Raw genomic sequence first — 23,125 nt, forward strand, 5'->3', positions numbered from 1 at the left:
TAAAACATTTATAATATCGTATACATACTGCAGAGTTCAGTAATGATTTGTTTCTATGTAACCATGCTGTTATATCATTGCGCACATAATTACAATTTTAATGGAACAGAACAGCTGGATACGTGAAAAAAACTGTAATTCATTGCCTTATTTACCAGTGGTGTGGGGGGAGGGAAGGAGCGGGGGTGATGTGGAGAGGGGATGGCTGTTAGTCTTCCTGGCTTCAGTTTAATTACGTAATTACCTTTATGGCTAATGGTCCAGGAGGAATGGGCTTGTCACTATTTAATGACCATGGAACTTCAAATCCAGGCCACAGATTCATTACTGCACTAACTTCTTGTAGTCTAGAATGCGTATCTAATAGCAACCAATGTCTTTTGCTATCTTCTCACATGGAATCCCTTTGGGGAGTTGAGAATTTCAATCCCATAGAACCAGTAACATTTCTGTGTGGAAATTCTGTGAGGAAAGTTGCACAGAAAATATCCTCATTGTTAGCACTGCTTTCCACCCCCACAAACTTAGTCATTGTTGTTCATCTTTTTTAAATGGCAATTGGTTGTGTCAGATGCGAAAAAGATAAAGGATATTCTTAAGAAGGCCCACCAGGGTGGTTAAAGCTATTTCTTCTACTGCAGTTTAGAACAAGATTGTGCAACCACAAGGAAGAATACCACAGGTATGTCTTCAATATTCCTCTTGGCAATAATTTCTTATTCCAGAAAATATATCTCATCACTAAAAGCATAATGTATAAAACACATGTGGCAAATAGATGTCTGAAATTATTCAACAATTCGTACTTGGTGGAATGAAAGACCACAAGATAATTTAGCACAAGTTTTGTAATAATGAAACTGTGGAATTTGATATCATTATATATGTTTTTTCAGATAATTTCACTCTTTAATGTGGTAATGTTGCCATTGTGATTGAAAATTGTTGAATGTTCTACTTTGTGTAAATAGTAGAAATTTTTACTAGAATGTATCTACAGACTTTATTGTGTACAGCATTGGTTCTTAATTAATCTTTTGGACATTTACTTGTGTTCAGCATATGGATTTATTTGTTTTTTTTTGCCTGGTCAACTTGCACTACACATTTATAAAGAATTTAATTTGCTTTCAAGGTCTTTTCAGGAAAATGTGTTATGGTCAAAACAAATATCTGTTTAGTTGTACAAGTATTTGCTCAGATGCATTGCAGTTCCTAATGAGTGTTTTATTTTAAACTGAGGAATGTAATGAAATGACTGAGCACCTTTTCTTCATAGATCTTGTCTAGGTAGCTTCACTCAGGTGAGCTGGGGGGCATCATCCGGTGAACAGACCTAAGTGATTGATAAAAGAGACACAAGAGACTGCAAGTGCTGTAATCTGAAGCAAAAAAAAAAATAGATGGTGTAATCCAGCAGGTTGAGCAGTATCTGCGGAGGGAAAGAAATTATTTGTTTTGGAATTCAGAATGCAGGGTCTTGACTTGAAATGTTGATTGTGCTTGATCCACAGGGTTCCTCTAGCAGTTAGTTTTTTTTTAAGGATAAAGGAGACTGAAGTCACTTTCTTTCATTGAAATAAAATCTGTAATTTCTGCACATTCCAGCAACTCTCCGAAAACAATGCATGCTTTAGAGGCATAGTGTTCTTGTAATTCATTACTCAGTATATTTTATTTCCCATTTAAAATTAATCAAAATAGTTTAACCATTACAATTATTTTACACTTACCTGCTTGGCTCTTGTTGGCTGGTTGTTATTTAAAAATACTTTTTAAACTGACTAACATTGGGAGCCTGGATATTCATCTCTGCTGCTAAAAGCCTGCTATATAGTCAGTGTGCAGTTTGCAATGACAACATTGGTCATGGGTCTGCCATTGTATATTAAATATTAATCCAAGGCCTCAGCATGCTGTGGTGCACACTAAAGAAAATAGGGGGAGAGCAGAGAATGGAGATTGGAAGATTTTGAGCATATTCAGAGGAAAGAGCCTGGGTGAGGTGATGGTGGAATATCTTGCCCATAGCACTAAAAACATAGGATCTTGCATCCAGATTTCTAAGCCACATTACCTCAATAACTTTTTCAATTTATATTTATAGTTGAAACATTTAGCCATGAATCAACAATAATGGGCCTTGATGCCTTCCCTTCTCCTGGTAAACATTATTTAATATTACTTTGTTAACTTGTTGAAGTGAATACATAATATTCCTTCCATCTCATTCTACAAATCAGAATGTTTAAACTATTACATGCATGCATTACTTAATAGTATCATTTGCACCTTTCACATGGCCAGTATATCATAAGCTAACCATATTTTCACTTTTCAAGTTTGGTTAGTGTTACAGTGGAGATGAACATGACAACTGAATAGTCTTCACAATATAAATGATAGAAGGATAAGATTGATGAATAAAAAAGTGAGATATAAATTGCATTTTGAAAGTACTGATTAAGGAAAGAAAATTAACCAGGAAAAATGGGAAAACTTCCTGCTCTTCTGAATATAACCATTGGATGTTTTGCATCCATCTGAGCAGGAAATGGGAGGCTGAGTTGTACATTTCAACCAATAACTCAAGGCCCCTTCAATAAAACACTAGCATCGGCATCCAAAGTACATTTGCAGAATTTCCAGCAGGGATCCGTTTTTCCCCTGAGGTGAAGTGGATTGAGCACATCTGGTGAGAATGTGAGTTTCTTTGTTTTTACTGAGAGGCTTTAGAACAAATTCTTAGTTGCAGAGAAAATTTCATTTAAAATTTTTAAGGAATTAACATATACTCTTGTATAAGCTGTTAAAGTTCTTATTACTTTGGAAAGCCAGTTCCTATGAATAAGTGGCTGATTGTGGTTCCATGAGTGTATTAAACAACACTAAGGATGTGACTCAAGTGTTTTCTTCTCAGTGGAAAAGCAAAATTGATCATTCATGAATTTATACACTGTATAACTGATTTCTCCATTTACTCAAAACAAGTGGAGAGTGAATCTGTAAACTTTCTAGCTTGTTGATCTATCTCAAAACTGGAAAAAATAGTAACTTTGCATGTTTTAGGCAAGCATAGGGGAAGGAAAAAAAAAGGAAGAGGAGTAAAGATTAAATGGGAAGTTCCATGCAGAAAAGCATAAATAATGAAAAGGTGATAATTTCACATGAAAGAGAGTAGTAAATGGACAAGTAAAGAAGTAAAAGGAGTAAAACACGCCTGGACAGGTTTCTTCTTTAACCCCACTGTCCTCCCAGGAAAAAGAAACAATGATATGAGTCCCTTTGTCCTTACCTTTCAGCTATCAATCTTCACACTCAGCAGATCATCCTTGATAATATCTGCCTCCTTCAATGGACCTATCTTCTCCTGTCCTACCCCTTTGGAATTTTGAGGGATCTTTTCCTACATGCCTCCCCAGTTGACTTTCATCTCCACCAACATCTATCCCCCTTCTCACAGCAGGGAAGGTGGAACTGTCATTTAACCACTTTCTTTCCCACCACCCGGTTACCCAAACATTCCTTCCAGATGAATTTACTAGTTCTTCTTCAAATTGGCCAGTCACTGTATTTGATGCCCACGGTGAGCTCTCGTTTCATTGGAAAAACTAGAGACAGATTAGTAACTACTTCGTAAAACTTCTCCATTAGACTGCAAGGATAACTCTAAGTCCCTGTTTTCTGAAACGTTCATTCTCCATCTCACCCTCCACTCTGACATCTGCCTTTGGCCTCCTGTATTTTTCCAATGACACATATTGTAAATCAAGGACCAATATTTATCTTATCTTGTCTCTAGGCACTGTACAGCCTTTGTGGCTCAACTGTGTTCTCAGCAATTTCAGGGAATAAGCCTTTCCAGTTTACATCAGAGCTCCAATGCTGGATGTCTAAGGTGGCTAGAGAAGTATCTGAAAAGATAGAGCAGGTTGGAATTTCATGGTGGAGACCACTGACCTAGTCACCAGCTCCATTTTCATTTCCATGGATGCTGCCTAGATTTCTGATGTTTAAAGCATTTTCTGTGTTTGTATTCAGATTTTCAACATCCTCAAATTTTTGGTTTTCAAAGTTTAGGCTGTTGTGATGCAATACTGTTTTTCTCTCTCCGCAGATGCTGCCTGACCTGCTGACTATTCTCAGCATTTTCTTCTTTTCTTTCAGATTTGCAGGTCTTTTTTGTTATTTTGGGCCTGAAGGATTGGCGAATTGTAATTGAAGTAGCAATAGCAACAGCTGTTAAAGAACAAGGGCTTAGCACTTGGAACGAGCAATTGTTGAATCCAGTCAACACACATCAAAGTTGCTGGTGAACGCAGCAGGCCAGGCAGTATCTCTAGGAAGAGGTACAGTCGACGTTTCAGGCTGAGACCCTCCGTCAGGACCTGTTGTTTGTGTTGTTTGTTGAATCCAATGTTGAGTTTAGAAAGCTGCAAAATGCCTGAAAATGAAGTGCTGTTTGAGATTCATAGGGCAGCACAGAAGGTCGTAAACTGTGAGAACAAGGTAGGAATGGAGAAAAATGCTGGCAATGGGATGTCCTGGTCAAGCTTGTGAGTTAAATGGAAGGGTTTTATGATCTTCCATTACAGAAAGCAAATGCAGGGGAGGACATTGAATAATACTAAGGAAATGGTAAAATAAAGGACTAGCTTCGGTAGCTCATGGAAGGGGCCATTGGAAAGAGGGGATTGCTGGGAGCTTATGAAGAGTGGACCAGAACGACCCAGACAGAATTATCTTTTGGAAATGTTGAAAAAAGATGTGGAAGATTTTTTGGTGGTACCATCATACTGAAATGAAACTGAAAGGTCTGAAAGTAGGTAAGTCATCTGGAGCGGATGGTCTACACTCCAGGGTTCTGATAAAAGATGGTTGAAGGGATTGGGGAGGCATCAGTAATGATCTTTCAAGAATCAATGGATTCTGGCATGGTTCTAGAAGACTGTAAAATTGAAAATGTCACTCTACAAGCAGGGAAAGAGGCAGAAAAAAGGAAGTTATAGGCCAGTTATCCAACCTCATTCCACCTCATAAGGTGGAATGATATAACCTTGTTGGAATCGATATTGATTGTTAAGGATGTGGTTTCAGAGTACTTGGAAGCGCAGGATAAATTAAGCCAAAATCAGCTTAAAGGAAAGCAATGCATGACAAATCTGTTGTAATTCTTTGAAAAAATAATAAGCAGGATAGACAAAGGACAATCAGTGGATGTTGTGTACTTGGATCTTCAGAAGACCTTTGACAAGGTGCCATGCATGAGGCTGTTTAGTGAGACCCCATGGCATTACAGGAAAGATACTAGCATGGATAGAGGATTGGCTGATCGGCAGTAGGCAAAGAATGGAAAAAAAGGGAGGCTTTTCTGGTTGGCTGCTAGTGACTAGTAGTGTTCCATAGGGGTCTGAGTTGGCTTCACTTATTTTTAATGTTGTATGTTAATGATTTGGATGATGGAACTGATGTCTTTGTGGCCAAATTTTCAGATGATACAAAGATAGGTGGAGGGCCAGGTAGTGTTGAGGAAGCAGATGGACTTAGACAGATTGGGAGAATGGGCAAAGAAGTGGCAGGTGGAATATACTGTTGGGGTGCGTATGGTCATGGACTTTGATAGAGAAATACAAGTGTAGACTATTTTCTAAATGATGAGAAAATTCAAAAGTCAGAGGTGCAAAGTAACTTGGCAGTTCTCGTGCAGGCTTCCCTAAAGGTTAATTTGCAGGTTGGGTTGGTGGTGAGGAAGCAAATGTATTGTTAGCATTCATTTCAAGAGGACTAGAATATAAAAGCAAGGATGTAATGTTGAGGCTTTATAAAGCACTGGTGAGGCCTCACTTGGAGTATTTTGAGCAGTTTTGGGTACCTCATTAAGGAAATGTTCAATATGCCGGCATTGGAGAGGGTTCAAGTGAGGTTCATGAGAATGATTATAGGATTGAAAGGCTCATCATATGATGAGTGTTTGGCTCTGGGCCTGTACTCACTGGCGTTCAGAATAAGGGAGACCTCACTGAAACATATTGAATGTTGAAAGGCTTCAATAGACTGGATGTGGAGAGGATGTTTCCAATGGTGGGTGAGTCTAACACTGGAGACAAAGCCTCAGAATAGAGGGATACCGACTTAGAATGGAGATGAGGAGGAATTTCTTTAGCACAGAGTGGTGAATCTGTGCAATTCAGTGCTATAGGTGGCTGGGGAGGCAGGACATTTGGTATATTTACGGCTGAGGTTGATAGATTCTTGATTAGTCAGGGCACGAGGGCAGGAGTTTAGGGATGAGAGGGAAATGGATCAGCCATGATGAAATGGTGGAGCAGACTCGATGGGCCAAATGGCCTAATTCTGATCCTATATCTTATGGTCTTAGAGTCTAAAGCTGGTGGAATGATAAAAGATGATCCAGAAGTTGTGTGTTATAAGAATGCTTTGTAGGTCACTGAATAATTTCAATTATGTACATGATCCTTTGTTCCCAGGTGCCAAGCCCATAGTACTTATGGTTTTTTTTTCCCCCAGTTTTGTTAGACTCCAAAATTTCCTTCAAAATACTTCTGGTTCATGAAACTTCATCCCGATTGTGCCTTGGAGTTTCCTTCCCAATCTCTCATCCAAATATTTGTTCACTACCCACCCACTCCTCTGGACCTGATCACCTTCTTTATGTTAACCTATCCACTTTAACCACATTTTTAACTCATGAGTTGTCCTTCCACATTCCCCAGTCCTGTCTAAATGACTAGAGTGGGTTTGAAAAGGCAAGATATTTTCTCATCCTTGCTACCCTTTCTGATATAGTTCTCTTGGAAACTTAATCTGGCTTTCAAAATATAAATTTCTCTTCTTTAAAAAATGTACTTTGCATAATGGCATTTTATTTTTCCTTCTCCTTATACTATTTGGTAAAATTGCCTCTAGGATTTACTTTTACCATTTGGGAAAGTGTGTGAAGAAAAGAAGTTTACACAAAAATGTGATTGGTATTTATTTTCAAATCTCAAGAGACTTGAATTAAAATGCACACTATTAGAACTCAGTAGTCTCAAAAGTTCAAATGTTCATATATTATCAAAGCATGTATCCATATACAACTCTGAAACTTGTATTCTTCAGATAGCCACGAAACAAAGAAAGAACATGAAAGTTATTCAGAGAAAAATATCAACCCACCCCAGTACAAAAAAGAACAGCATCCCGATCATCATTGTCTCTGAATAAGTCTGCCTTTTCTTTTCTCTAGTTCAATCCTGTTACTTAAATGTGTACTTTAAATGTAGAATATGAAACAAAAGATAATTGTGTGGATTCAGCATAAATGCACATAACAAAATTATTGGAACAGATGTTGTCCAATATCTCCTGGATACAGCAAGGATAATCAACACATATTTGTACATCTGTACATATATTTTATAATATATAGATGGATACTTGGACAAAATTTTAATTACCGGCAAATTGCAGACTTGTGGAAAGTGATGCACTTGGTTTTCTTTGTACTCTAAAGTACGACTTTAAATATCAGCTGTGTGTGTAAGACATTTCAACACTTCAAAGAAAATACTTTTCAGAGTGCCATCTACTGGAGTAGCATGTACTGCAGGTGTCTATGAAGGCAGGTATTTTGGAGGGAAGTGCCTGCCGCTTTGTGTGTAACACCTGTCATGTCCCTGCACGAATGCCAGCAAGTCTGGGATTGTAGCACATATGGCATGTAGGTGTAAGTCCCGAGCTTCCTGACAGCTGCTCATCAGCATTTGCCCCACTGTAGTCATGCTGGACCAGGAACACTAAGTTGCAGAGATTCTCCAGCACTTAAGGTTGGTGCTGATGCAGGAAGACATCCATTGGCATCGGTAGACAAGAATGTCTGTTAAGGACGAGGGAGTTAGTTGATTCAGTTTATTTAAATGTTTTTGTCTTATGGTATTTATTTTTAAAATCTGATTAATATTTTAATGGTTTGAGTAATTCTGCAATAGCTTTTCAACATTACCACATATTAAAAACATTCATGGTTTTGGATCTCTTTGAAGCCAGCCTGATCAGTGATCTGACGTGTCAGTTAGTTTGTCCATTGGTCTTGCGGGATGAGCTTGTTCTGCTTCCCCCATAACCTCCACGGTCCCTTTGGTAGCCCTATCATCAGATTGCATTAATGTCACAGAAGGACTTTTGCTATCCAGCATCTTGCCACGGAGAACTGGACTGAGATGATAAACTATTGCCCTCCTCTCTACACCCTAGATTTCCATGACTCTATGACTCCTTCAGCGAGATCTTGTCATTTTGGGTTAATAAGTTTTCGATTAAATTCTGTTCTTGCATACTGAAGTTAATATGTAGTAATTATGTACCTACAAGTCAGTACAATTACAGAAAGAACCATCTATCAGTTAGACCAGTGTGTTCTCACAGGGAAATGTGAGATTTTAACCTCAGATTCATGATTGTAAGATGATGTGAGGGATTTACATGCTATATATAGAGAAATTTTGGCTCATAATGATCACTCACCAAATATGACCTTCAGTGTTATCCCACTTCCCATTTCACGGACTATTCTTTCACATTGAGTTCCGGGCCTTCAGAACTGGTGGAACAAGATCGTCTTCTCTCATCTTCTATCTTAACCTTCCAGCAAGTAACATAAGCCTACATGCTTTATTTATTGAACTTTCTGTTAAGAGACCTTTCTTTCTGATTGTCTGGTTCAAGCCTCTTACAACTTAATACAGTTCAATTAAGTCTTCACATAGTCTCTTGCTTCAATGAAAATAACCTATCCTAGGTAGTCCCTTCGCGTCACTATTATTGTGCAGTTATGGAAACATTCATCCAAGTCTTCAATGTTTTGGTGTGTTTCTGTAAAATATTGCTCAGGATTATATATAATACCCAAACTGTGGACTAAGTAATGTTTCATATTATTCTGACGTGACCTGCTTCTTGTAAGAATTCATTAAGTTAGGTACTCCACATAACTTCTCAAATATCTTAACCACCTGCATTGCTTCCTTCTGGAAGACAGAACTCCCTCTGACCCTATGCTCCTTCTAATATCCTACCCCGTATTTTTTGCTTAACAAGTTACATCAGACTTCTCTAGTCTGAACTTTACTTTATACCCTTCACCTTTCTGCAGCCTAGAAATATCTTCCCCGTTATCGAAAAGAATACCAATTTTGGTATCATTGAGAAATAGTTAATTATGTGTCAAGTATTTAACTTCAAATCCCACATATATATTATGAAAAGCAAAGACCTTGGTATTGTGCATTGTGAATCATCACTGCATATAACCTTCCCACAAATTTCCATTGTTTAGTACTTTTTACTTTGAGGCATAGAACCAATTTAAAATCTTAAGATTTTATTTCTCTTGGATCTCATGGGACTCTAATTTCTTGATGAATCTTCCATGTTAAGTTTTCTCAGACACTTTGCTAACAACTGTATACTACCTTAATACAGAATCAAAAATTCTAACTTAGACATGATCTTTCCTTCACATTGCCCACATTCATGATTAATAACTGTGTATTTCTGAATGCTAAGTAATAGCATCCTTCATTTTTCTAAACTGTTGTTACACTTTCATGTACTTTGTTCATCACCACTAGTTTTTCAAACCATTAGGGATGGACAATAAATGCTGATTCTGAGTGATATCCATGTACGCAACTTAATTCCTTTTTCAATAGATTCAGTAAAATAAAGAATGAAACCACCCAGAAATGTGAATTGAATCATTCCATTTACCAAACTCCACCCCACATGGAAAAGAGTTAATTCAGAAACAAAGGTTCTGAACTTAAAGAGGGGTAACTTTGAAGGTATGAGACATGAATTAGTTAAAATAGACTGGCAAATGACACTTAAAGGATTGACGGTGGATATGCAATGGCAAGCATTTAAAGGTTGCATGGATGAACTACAACAATTGTTCATCCCAGTTTGGCAAAAGAATAAATCAAGGAAGGTAGTGCACCTGTGGCTGACAAGAGAAATTAGGGATAGTATCAATTCCAAAGAAGAAGCATACAAATTAGCCAGAGAAAGTGGCTCACCTGAGGACTGGGAGAAGTTCAGAGTTCAGCAGAGGAGGACAAAGGGCTTAATTAGGAAGGGGAAAAAAGATTATGAGAGAAAACTGGCAGGGAACATAAAAACGGACTGTAAAAGCTTTTATAGATATGTAAAAAGGAAAAGACTGGTAAAGACAAATGTAGGTCCCCTGCAGACGAAACAGGTGAATTGCTTATGGGGAGGAAGGACATGGCAGACCAATTGAATAATTACTTTGGTTCTGTCTTCACTAAGGAGGACATAAATAATCTTCCAGAAATAGTTGGGGACAGAGGGTCCAGTGAGATGGAGGAACTGAGCAAAATACATGTTAGTAGGGAAGTGGTGTTAGGTAAATTGAAGGGATTGAAGGCAGATAAATCCCCAGGGCCAGCTGGTCTGCATCCTAGAGTGCTTAAGGAAGTAGCCCAAGAAATAGTGGATGCATTAGTGATAATTTTTCAAAACTCGTTAGATTCTGGACTAGTTCCTGAGGATTGGAGGGTGGCTAATGTAACTCTGCTTTTTAAAAAAGGAGGGAGAGAGAAACCGGGGAATTATAGACCGGTTAGCCTAACGTCGGTGGTGGGGAAACTGCTGGAGTCAGTTATCAAGGATGTGATAACAGCACATTTGGAACGCGGTGAAATGATCGGACAAAGTCAGCATGGATTTGTGAAAGGAAAATCATGTCTGACGAATCTCATAGAATTTTTTGAGGATGTAACTAGTAGAGTGGATAGGGGAGAACCAGTGGATGTGGTATATTTGGATTTTCAAAAGGCTTTTGACAAGGTCCCACACAGGAGATTAGTGTGCAAACTTAAAGCACACGGTATTGGGGGCAAGATATTGGTGTGGGTGGAGAATTGGTTAGCAGACAGGAAGCAAAGAGTGGGAATAAACGGGACCTTTTCAGAATGGCAGGCGGTGACTAGTGGGGTACCGCAAGGCTCAGTGCTGGGACCCCAGTTGTTTACAATATATATTAATGACTTGGATGAGGGAATTAAATACAGCATCTCCAAGTTTGCAGATGACACGAAGCTGGGTGGCAGTGTTAGCTGTGAGGAGGATGCTAAGAGGATGCAGGGTGACTTGGATAGGTTGGGTGAGTGGGCAAATTCATGGCAGATGCAATTTAATGTGGATAAATGTGAAGTTATCCACTTTGGTGGCAAAAATAGGAAAACAGGTTATTATCTGAATGGTGGCCGATTAGGAAAAGGGGAGGTGCAATGAGACCTGGGTGTCATTATACACCAGTCATTGAAAGTGGGCATGCAGGTACAGCAGGCGGTGAAAAAGGCGAATGGTATGCTGGCATTTATAGCGAGAGGATTCGAGTACAGGACCAGGGAGGTACTACTGCAGTTGTACAAGGCCTTGGTGAGACCACACCTGGAGTATTGTGTGCAGTTTTGGTCCCCGAATCTGAGGAAAGACATCCTTGCCATAGAGGGAGTACAAAGAAGGTTCACCAGATTGATTCCTGGGATGGCAGGACTTTCATATGAAGAAAGACTGGATGAACTGGGCTTGTACTCGTTGGAATTTAGAAGATTGAGGGGGGATCTGATTGAAACGTATAAGATCCTAAAGGGATTGGACAGGCTAGATGCAGGAAGTTTGTTCCCGATGTTGGGGAAGTCCAGAACGAGGGGCCATAGTTTGAGGATAGAGGGGAAGCCTTTTAGGACTGAGATTAGGAAAAACTTCTTCACACAGAGAGTGGTGAATCTGTGGAATTCTCTGCCACAGGAAACAGTTGAGGCCAGTTCATTGGCTATATTTAAGAAGGAGTTAGATATGGCCCTTGTGGCTACGGGTGTCAGGGGGTATGGAGGGAAGGCTGGGGCGGGGTTCTGAGTTGGATGATCAGCCATGATCATAATAAATGGCGGTGCAGGCTCGAAGGGCCGAATGGCCTACTCCTGCACCTATTTTCTATGTTTCTACGTTTAAAAGAGGCTATAAATTTTAATTTTCTCACAAGTTGTGGTTTAAAGTAGTGATGTCATGTTACATTTAGTGAACCAATAATCCATTGACCCAGGCTCACAATTCAGAGATCTGTGTTTCAATCCCCTATGGTAGCTTTGGAATTTAAATGCCATCAATAAGAAACTAATAGTTACTAATGATAACCACAAAACTATTGGATTGTTGTAAAAATCTATCTTATTTATTGCATTCATTGAGAGGAAGCAAATTGCCATCCTTATTTGGTGTGACTCTCATATGACTCTGGCCTCAACAACATAGTTATCTTTTAAATACTGGTCCAACAATTTACTTCAGTGGCATTTAAGAGTGGGTAATAGATGCTCCACTTGCCATGATGTTCTGATCCTGAAAAGTGAACAAAAAACAACTTCATTAATAGACATACAGTATATACTTTGGTTGTACCCAAAGTCATTCAGAACTTTGGTTTGATCTGGTTCATACCTTTTTTCACTTTTGCATTTTTTGATCAAAGGCGGCTCTTGTGATGTCCTCTACAATTTAACAACTGGGTTTCTGGCCAAATTTAACATCCAGCAAACTTTAATAAGTCCGTAAACTTCTTCCGTAACCAATGTCATAAATGGGAAAAGGGCAAAAATTTTTCTGGAAAGTTAGTAAAAGGCTGGAGCATAAGCTCAACTATTCAATGTTATTTGCAGAGATGAGGAGCTGGGTGCTCTAGCTGACAAATGATAAAGCAGAAACATATGTCACACTATTAATGAACACCAGAATTCTTTTTTATGCAATGGGAAGCATCCAGCAATTTTATTTATTCCAGTAAATATATTTTCAAAATGCTACATTGCCACATCCTACAACCTTACTAACATATGCTGCTTCAAGTGGGAGGAATCTGAGTGCCTAGATTACCTCTCCTTCCCATGTGGAACAAGCTGATGGGGGTGGGTTGTTTTTCAATTTATGTTACATGAGATTAGAATCTAAACAGAATGTAATTTTCATAATCACCCTTCAGAGCTGTGAGAGAAGGCTAGCTCCAGCTCAGTGGAGAGGAAAAGGAATAAATGAGCTGTCATTTTCAGTAGTTGCAAAGGCTTGATTTCTAATTGGAAGTTCTACCTTAAGGAAATAGCATTTGAAGCCCTGGCTTTGCTCTTCAGATAGCACTGGTATTGGCAGAGTCTTGTTCTCTGATCACTCACCTATCCACAAAAGATGTCTGAATGACGGTGTACCACTAGGTAGGAGGCAGAGCAAATAGCCTTTGAAAAACAGCTAAATAAAATACACATTGTTAGCCTGCAGTGGAAATTACATCACTAATCTTTCATGAATTGAACTTCTTCAAAGATGGACCTTGATCAAGCTGCTTGTTTTCTTTATTCTTCAGTCAGGAGTTTTCCTTTTACCACCTGTCAGGCATGTGAACACCCAATCTCACTCAGCTTTCATTTGAACAGAACTGACAGCTAGACATCTGCCAGCAGCTCGCGTAAGCCAGACTTTAAAGATGACCTTCAGAGGGAGGTTAACCTGACCTGCCACGAGTAACCAGCTAGTAAGGATGGTCAACTGTTAAACATATCAATTTAAGAAAAAAACAAATTGTAGCAGTAATTTATTCATTTTGCAGCTGGAGCAAGTTGTAACTGTTACAATATTCTGTTACCATTAGCTTTCCAGATGTTTATGCACTGGGAACATAGCAGTAATTGAAATATTATTGTGAAGGAGACAAAAGAGTCTAACAGCCCACCTAACAGTCATTGTCAGACAGTAGAGGTAATTAGTTAAATGGTCTTGTTAAGACCAGCTCTTTAATTGACGCTGATGATTTCTTGGTGTCTGATTAAGGCCATTACATGTCTGGAAACTAATTATTCTTAATCCATTTAAGTAGCAAAATGATAGCAGCAGTGTGCAATTTAACGGCAGTGCTAAAAAGGCTTGAAAATGAATAGTTAATGGAGTATGTTTGTGAGAGTGAGATTTTTAATCAATTTATTGCTGTGTGATGACATTGTGCAATGATTAGTTTCATCTTCCCACCTTTGATTACACATGTATCATGCTCTTCAGCAATATGTGCCAACAGTGCAAAAAAAAGACAAACTACTTAACCCAAGTTGAAGCAGAAATTAATCTGGCTGATGACTGGCATGCCATGTTCTTACATGCATGTGTAACTGCCACTCAAAGATGAATTTCTCCCTCATTGTGCCTTATTGTAAAGCTTGCTGTACTCCACAAGATTTATCAGAATGAATGCTGAGATCCGCAGCTTCTGCAGAGAGAGATGAAAGCACAGTGTTGTGTGTAAGCAAATAATGTTTCCAATACCCATGGCACATATCAGAGCCCTAACTGCAAGGACTTGGCCAAAATGGGCACACAAAGGATTTTTTAAAAACTGTAGATGCAGGAAACCTGAAATTCATCAGAAAATTTTGGAAATGCTCAGCAGGTCAAAATGCATCCTTGGAGGAAGAAATAAATCTAATGTCTTAGGTCAATGCCCTTTCACTAGAATTTTCCTGGGCATATTGACCCTGAATTCTGGAGGCTGTTATGACAGGTGCAGCGGTAACAGCAACTGCAGGTGGCTGTAATTTGAGGCTTGAAGGATCTTGGGGTCAGGTAGCTTCTTGAGTTTTCAGGTAAGGTTGCATCTTCAAACCTCATCCCATCTCCCCACCGCTAAACTTTCCACTGGAGATCAAACCAGCCAATTTTAGAAGTGCATCTAGGATGTCCATTCACTATGATTAGAGTCTTTTGAGATCCAGGCTGTTATTAAAGTTAACCCATGCACTAGGAAGACAAATAAATGCACATCTCCATTACATTTTGTCCTGGAGCTCAAGCTTCCCACACAGGTAAAGGAGTAAAATTAGGGAGAATCATCCAATCCTTAGGAATTGGCAAAGCTGGAAATTTGTGAAAACCCCCAGAGCTGTCAGTGTGGAATAGATTTGAGGCTGGAAATTATTTTATTTGACATTTTAAACCTTTTCTTTTTATGAAATCCAGAAAACTGTGTTGACATCACCAAATCAGAGATTGGGACTGTTTTCCCTGAAGGGAAGAAAGCTGATGGGGTGATCTTACAGATTTTATAAAATCATAAGGGAAATGGACAACATGGATGGTGGCAGTCTTTTTCTCAGGGCAGGGAAGTTGAAAACCTGAGAGCACAGATTTAAGGTAAAAGGAGGAAGATTTAAAACAGATCTGAAGGGCAAGTATTTCCACACAGGGCTAGTGAGTATGTGGAACTGAGAGGAAGTGGTAGAGACAGATATAGTTACAATGTTTAAAACATACATGGTACAAATATGGTGTTTAAAAGGTATAGGCACAAGGATATGAAAGGTTTGCATGAATAAGCTAGGTTGAAAGGCCTGTTTTTGTGCTGTACCACTTTAATGCTAGGATCAGCACTTTCTTACATCAGCACTCAAAAGATAGTTGCCTTTCTATTTTTTCTATCAGAATAACGACCTCATACTTGTCTACATTATATTCCATCTGTCGTGATCTTGACCCTGAGTTCTGAAAGGCATCATATAGACAGATGTAGCAGCTCCCCCTCACAATTCTCAACTTTGCTCACTAACCTTTTATTTGGTACCATACCAAAAGGCTTCATAAGGACCACAATCATGGCTAAGATTTGTTCCTCCTTGTGTGTACCACTAAACGTAACCACAAGGAACACAAGCAGAATTATCAAAAATCTTAAATCTGTGTTAAGTCTGCCCAGTCCTGTTACTTTAACCAAGCATCTCGCTATCGATACCGAAATAATGTTCTAGCATTTTCCCCGTTATGACAGGATAAATCAACTTTCGTTCCCTATTTTCTTTCTCTTTCTTTTAAATAATGGAATGATATTTGCTAAATTGTGTGCAGTTCTTAAATTATTTAGAATTTTAAAAGATGACAATCTGTGTATCCACGATCTCCGCAGCTACCATTTTAAAAATCTTGGGATACAAGGCAACAGGGTAGGCGTTACCTGTTAGTTTAATTCCTCCAATACTTTCTTAGCTGATGCTAATTTCTTTGAGATCCACATTCTCCTTCAACCTCTTTTCCTCTTCTATTTCTGGGAAATGTCTTTATTTTGTGAAGATGGACATGATGATTGCTTAATGTCTTTATTAATTTATTTATAATGATCTTAATTATTAATTTACTTTAATTGTTAATTCAATTACTTTCTGCTATGAATTTGCCTGCTTCAGGCTGTAAGGGAACACTCATGAACTTTTTATAATCTTATCCCTTTTAGATTTCTCAGAGTTGTTATAGGCTGATTTTATGTTTCACAATATTTTATTCTCATTATAATTTTTGTTTCTATTGTGGGTTTATTGGTACTCTTTTGCTGAATTTTGAATATTTTCCAGCCTTGCAGCTCCTTTTGACAATGAGACAAATCTTTTTCATTAATCTCATTACTTTTCTGGTTTGCCATGGATGGCAAGACCATTTTTTGAGCTGAGATTTTGTGCTTTTGCTTTAAACCATGGATTATTTATTTAACTGAGAGCTTTTCCTCATTGACTCTTACACTTTGAAAGTAGTTCCGATTTACTCATGACTAACTTCCATTTCATACCATCCTAATTTGATTTAAGTGTTAGATTAAAATTGAACTAAATTACTTTTAAGCTTTATATAAAATTCCATTATATCGTGATCACTCTTCTCTAAAGTCCCCTTAATGACTAGATTATTATTTAATCTATACATGATCTGCTTTATTGGTTCCACAATCTGCAGAACTAGAAGAGTACCATATCTTAATATCTCCAATATATTATATACCTATATGCTTTTATACCTCCAATATATGATCTACTTTTATTATCTATTATATGCTAATCAAAAAATAATCTGATGAAAGGTTATTAACCTGAAATTCTCCACATACGCAACATTATCCACTGAGCATGTCCACTGTAATCTGTTTCAATAGCTGATAATTTGCCACATATATGTTGATTGATTTTCCCATGATAATTGTGTTATCTTTGTGACATGTGCCTCTAATTTTCGGACCATATTATTCTGTAGATTACCGTTCGTAACTGGGACTATTACAACACTGAACAATCTTTTCTGCTCCTTGCTGTTTCTCAGCTCACCCCAGATGTTTTTTCTACATTATGTTATTCTGAGCTAAGACACTTCTTTTCTACTGCTTTATCTCATCCTTTGATATCATGTCTGTCTTTTTTTTCCTTTTTTGACTTTACCAGTCTCCTCGAAAAGTTGAGGGTCCTGGAGTGCTGAATTCAAAATCTTGGTTATTGGTAACCATGTTTTTGCAATGGCTACGAAATCATCCCCATTTATTTCAATTTGTGCTATTAATTTATTCATCTTCTTATGAATGCTTTCTGATTTCAGAATGCTACATTTGACTTTTGTTGCCATTTTCCCTGCTCTGATTTGAATTAGACAGACACAGGGATCAATGCTACTTTCACTACTCTACACCATCCCAAGTCATTTCTCTTTCACTGCCTAAATCTCACAGTAGTAGGACCATCATCTCAAATATTTAGTTTAAAGCCTTGTCTGCAGCCCCGGTAATTTGATTTCACTCGGGTGCTGGATCCAACTTGATTCATATGAAACCCATTCCAATGGAGCAGCTCTCTCATACTCCTCCAGCAGAACCTTTTTCTTTCTTCGAGTGATATTGTTGGTCTCCACATAGACCACAATAACTCAATCCCTTTCCCTTTCATTCCAAGTTCCAATCCAGCCCAGTGATCTTGTTACAGAGTAGACAAAATACCCTCCAGGACTTACACTCACACATACTGATAATAGTCATAAAACAGACAGCACAGGAACAGGCCCTTCATCCCACTGCGTCTGTACTGACCGTGATGCAAACCTGAACTAATCCCTTTGTTCCCTGTGTGTTCACTTGTCTGTCTAACTGGCTCTGAAATGACTGTTAAAGCTTCACAGGCACCAAACGATACTGCTAACTATTCTATTAATTACACTTCCCTGGACTATGATCACTGCAATCTAACACCTGTAATTTCCCTTTGGGAGATGTGCTTTTGAGCTATCTGTAACAATCTGGCATTTTTGGGGTATCCTAAAGGATTCGACGAACTGGACTCTCAAGAATACAGGTACAGACATGGCAGCCATTGCTGGAGCAGACTTTGGGCTGGATCAAAGTGTTGGGGCCCAGGCCTGAGAGTGAAAATTGAACTGATCCTCGGCCGATTTAAGCACTGAGGCAGATTAAAAAGATCAAGGCCTCGAAGCTGAGGGTGAAGGGTGAACTGGTGTCCATCTCACTACTCCATGAGGTTTGCGCACTTCAGTATTGAACTGCATCTGCAGCTGTGGCCTGGAACCATTGGTGCTCACCTCAGCACTGAACTGTCTCCATGGCTGTGGCCTGCAGCCACGAGGCTCTTGGAGTAGCTGCAGTGCTGAACTAGCTCCGTGGCTGTAGACTCACTTTTGAGTTCTCTGCGGTTCATGTTTTGCATGTTATTTGTTTACTTTTCTATTGTTGCATGGTTTGTTCAGTTTTTTTGTGCATTGGGTGTTTGACAGTTTGTGTGTGGGGTTTTTAATGGGTTCTATTGTGCTTGTTTGGTGGCTGCCTACAATGAGACAAATCCCAAGGCTGTAAAAAGTATACATACTTTGATAATAACTGTACTTTGAAATGTTACTCTCTGCTTCTACCTCCTCCCCAGCAGTGCATCCCATCTGTGTAAAAAGTATTGCCTCACAAATCTTCTTTAAACTTTCCCCCTTTTAACTTCAACCTATGCCCTTTCGTGTTTGATATATTCACCCTGAGAAACGACTGACTTCCTAGCATTTCCTTTCCCCCCTCACAGAATTTTATATACTTCTAAGAAGTCACCCCTAAACCTCTGATGCTCCAGATAAAATCCTGGTGAACTTCTTCTCCATCCACTCTGAAGCATCCATATCATTCCCATAGTGTGGTGACCTGAACTGCTTATGATGCTACAAATGTGGCCTAAACTAAATTTTTCAGCTGAGAATGTAACTTCCCAACTTTTACAGTCAATGCCCAACTGATGAAGGCAAACATGCTTTACATCTTCTTTATGAGCCTATCTACTTGTGTTACCACTTTCAGGGGAGCAGCGAGCTTTCACCTAAAGATCATACTGTACATGAATTCTCATGAATTCTCACAAGGCTTCTGCCATTTACTGCATACTTTCCTCTTGCATTTGATCTCCTAAAATGCAATGCCTCACACTTGTCTGGCTTAAACTTTACTAATGGAATGAAATTCCTTAAAACGAAAATAGGATCACCACGGTTTACAATGCTTTTCCATCAGATCACACGTTACCTATCCTGTCAAGCCTGCTATAGTTTATGTAATTGACCAGATCCAGTCTAAGGGACCAAATATAAGTATTTGGGCAGACAGGGACTGATTAGGGATAGTTAGCATGGCTTTCTGCGTGGTAGGTTTTGCCTAACTAATCTTAGAGAGTTTTTTGAAGAATTTATCTAGAAAGTTGACGAAGGCAAGGCAGTAGATGTTGTCCACATGCACTTTAGCAAGGCCTTTGACAAGGTCCTACACTGGAGGTTGGTCAAGAACATTCAGTCGCTTGGCATTCAAGATGAGGTAGTAAATTGGATTTCACATTGGTTTTGAGGGAGAATCTAGAGTAGATGGTTGTGTCTCTGAGTGGAGGCCTATGAATATTGGTGTGCCACAGGGACTGGTATTGGCTCATTGTTGTTTGTCATCTATATCAACAAACTGGACAATAACGTGGTGAACTGGATCAGTAAATTTGCAGATGACATCAAGATTGGGGGTGTAGTGGACAGCAAAGAAGATCAAAGCTTGCAGCAGGATCTCCACCAGATGGAAATATAGGTTGAAAAATGGGAAATCAAATTTAATATAGACAAGAGTGAGGTGTTGCATTTTAATAGGACCAATGAGGGTCGGTCTTACATGGTGAGTGTTAGGTCATTGAGGAGTGCGGTGGAACAGAGGGATCTGGGAATATAGATCCGTATTTCCTTGAAAGTGATATAACAGGTGGATAAGAGTCATAAAGAAAGCTTTTGGCACACTGGCTTTCATAAATCGAAGTATTGAGTACAGATGTTGGGACGTTACGTTGAACTTGTATAAGACGTTGTTGAGAGCCTAATGTGGAGTATCGTGTGCAGTTTTGGTCACTTACTGTACCTACAGGAAAGATGTAAATAAGATTGAAAGAATGCAGGGAGAAAATTTACAAGGATGTTACTGGACTTGAGGACCTGAGTTGTAGGGAAAGGTTCAATAGGATACGACTTCATTCCCCAGAGTGTAAAGAATAAGGAGAGAGGTATACAAAATTATGAGGGGTATAGACAGGGTAAATACAAGCAGGCTTTTTCCACTGATGTTGTGTGAGACTACAAGTAGAGGTCATGGGTTAAAGGTGAAATGTTTCAGGGGAACATGAGAGGAAACCTCTTTACTCAGAGGGTGGAGAGAATGTGACAGATTAAGTTTTCATTTCAACATTTCAGAAAAATTTGGATAGGTATGTCAATGGGAGGGATATAGAAACCTATAGTCCGGGTGCAGATCAATGGGATTACGCAGATTAATAGTTTGGCATGGACTAGATGGGCCATAGGGCCTGTTTCTATGCTGTAGTGTTCTATGACTCTATGAATGCAACATAATTATTTAAATATAACATTGCATAATAATCTTGTATCCCTTACTCGCCAAATTCTGGACTTCAGAGAAACTGCTTGTTGAGCATTGTGCACTGAACCAAAATTAACCAAAATAGAACCCATAGATTTATATTACCAGGTCCTGTGTGTTCTGAGCGAGTTGGCTTGAGTTAACCAATTCTATCAGGTTACCTAATTACCTGACTGTCTACATGTCTATCACTCTATTCTACAACAAATAAAACCTGGGAGGTTAAGAAAAATCCAACAGTTCAACTAAATTAAACAAATATTGCAAAACAAACTGTCTTATTTGCCAAAGTCCACACTTGTTCAGCATAGCACTGGAACCAGATGTACTATCCCTTGACACAGCTGTTGATCTGACAGTTCATGAGAGACTATATTCCACCAGGGATGCAAAAGATATTGTCCTTTGCTGCAAATCTCAGTGCTCCCTTATTCTGGTTGAAAGATTCGCTAGTGTCCTTCCATTCCCTGCCTGATCACATATTATACTTAAGTTTACTTTAAGCTTGGAAGAACTCCAGCTTGTAATTGCAACCATCAAGTGAAAGACTTGCCATATGAAGTTTCTTCCAAAGATGTACAAGTTGGTAGGTTACTTGGCAATTGTAATTTGGCCCCACTGTGTCTGTAAGTGATGGAATCTGGAATGAATTGACAAAAATGTCAGGAGAAGAAAATGAAATTAGTCTAATATAATTGTTTAATGTGTACAGGACAGAAGCAGGTTCTTTAGTCTATGCTGGCCATGAAGTCCAATTAAACTAATCCTATATGCCTGCTCACGTTCTGTGTCCTTCCATTCCCTGCCTGATCACATATCTGTAAAAGCCCCCTAAACATTGCTATTGTATCTGCTTCTAGCACCTCCCCTGGCAACATGATCCAGGAACCTACCACTCCGTGTAGGAAAAACAACTTGTCTTGCACTTCTCCTTTGAACTTTCCTCCTCTCACTTCAAATCACTTCATCGGAACTATGATAATTTTCCTAAAATGTTAATCTATTCACTCACCACAGTTACTTCCTGACCAGTTGAGTACTTCTAACAACTGTAGAATGTTGCTTTTGCATAACCGTTTTCCATGTCTGATCTCAATTCTGATCTCAGTGCTTTTATGAGGTAGCAATCAAGCTTGTAAATAATAAAAACCCATCCTTGTCTCTGGTTTAAGGAGAGTTTACAATGCATGAAATACTGCCAGACTGATACCAATACTTGTAGACTAAGTAGAAACTATGTTTGAGTTATCAAACATGTGAAGAGTTCTCGTTCAAGAAACTAAATTTGATTTTTACATTAAATATCCAAACACATTCCTGTTTTTCAAGTTATCAATACTATTCATTTATAAGACAAAATACATCAACTAGTGAAGATCAAAACAATAACTTCCCTGTAGTAATTCAACATGACCCTCCAAATTTGTGAGAGGTCATCCTGATCTCAAAATTGTCTCAAATTTTAAAGCTTCAACAAATGAATTCAATATTTTCTTTTTCGGAGAAAAGCACAAGTAGTTGCAGTATTTCCTAACGTCACTCATCACATGCCAATTTATGAACAAAATGGAGAAAGGAAGTTATTTTGCTTTGTGGAAGAAAAGAACTGAAGCTGACATTTTTCTGAGATATAATTACCTTTCTAAACATTAGTTTCTTTTTGAAATCAACATTTGCCAATTTAAGGGAGATTTGCTCCAGCATAATTGACTGGTCTAATCAGTTTTGTTGTCTGTTAAATTAAAAACAGCTATTTGCTGTCCTTTAAACTTGTTATTATGATTCCATATCTATAAACAGCTGTTTTACATTAGATTCTGCAAAATGGATCCCCTGGTAAGATGTTTACCTTTAGAATTGCACTAGATACCTCTTGTAAACAGATGAGGAGGTCACTAAGTGGTGTGTGATTAACCTGTGCCTGTTCTTGGAAATGCGGGCAGCACATTAAATTTGAAAAAGCCATAAGCTTAATTATCTTCAGCTTGTTCAATAACCATCATGTTTTATTGATTAAAAAATGTTCAGTTCCATTCACAACTCCCCAGAAAGTGAAGCAGCTGATAATACATATAGGAAAATCCAGACAACATTGAGGTATGGGTTGATAGGTGGCAAGTCCCATATGTCTCACAAAAGTTCCCAGCAATGAACAACATGGAAGTCTTACTCCTGATGTTCAGTGGAATTATATTTAATAAGATCACACCACAAACACCCTTTTGTCAGCATTAACTAGAAACTCAGCTGGATCAGCCACATAAATACTGCAGCTACAAGAGCCGGTCAGGACCTGTGAATGCTTTGGCA

At 38.6% G+C, this 23,125-nt stretch overlaps 1 protein-coding gene across 3 annotated transcripts in view; it reads left to right on the forward strand.

Moving 5' to 3' along the window:
* Positions 1-598: 598 nt before the first annotated feature.
* The window catches only part of frem1b (Fras1 related extracellular matrix 1b), a 237,134-nt gene continuing 214,607 nt past the window's right edge, over positions 599-23,125 (forward strand). Inside the window, exon 1 of one of the 3 annotated variants that reach the window (XM_072274667.1) lies at positions 599-682. The gene's annotated coding sequence lies outside the window, so the exon portion shown is untranslated. Of the gene's footprint in view, positions 683-2,649; positions 2,704-23,125 lie in introns of those variants that run through there. The other 2 variants (XM_072274668.1, XM_072274669.1) reach the window with 2 other exon arrangements.

This window comes from Mobula birostris, chromosome 12 (assembly GCF_030028105.1).
Source record: "Mobula birostris isolate sMobBir1 chromosome 12, sMobBir1.hap1, whole genome shotgun sequence".
In the NCBI taxonomy this organism is placed as follows: domain Eukaryota; kingdom Metazoa; phylum Chordata; class Chondrichthyes; order Myliobatiformes; family Myliobatidae; genus Mobula; species Mobula birostris.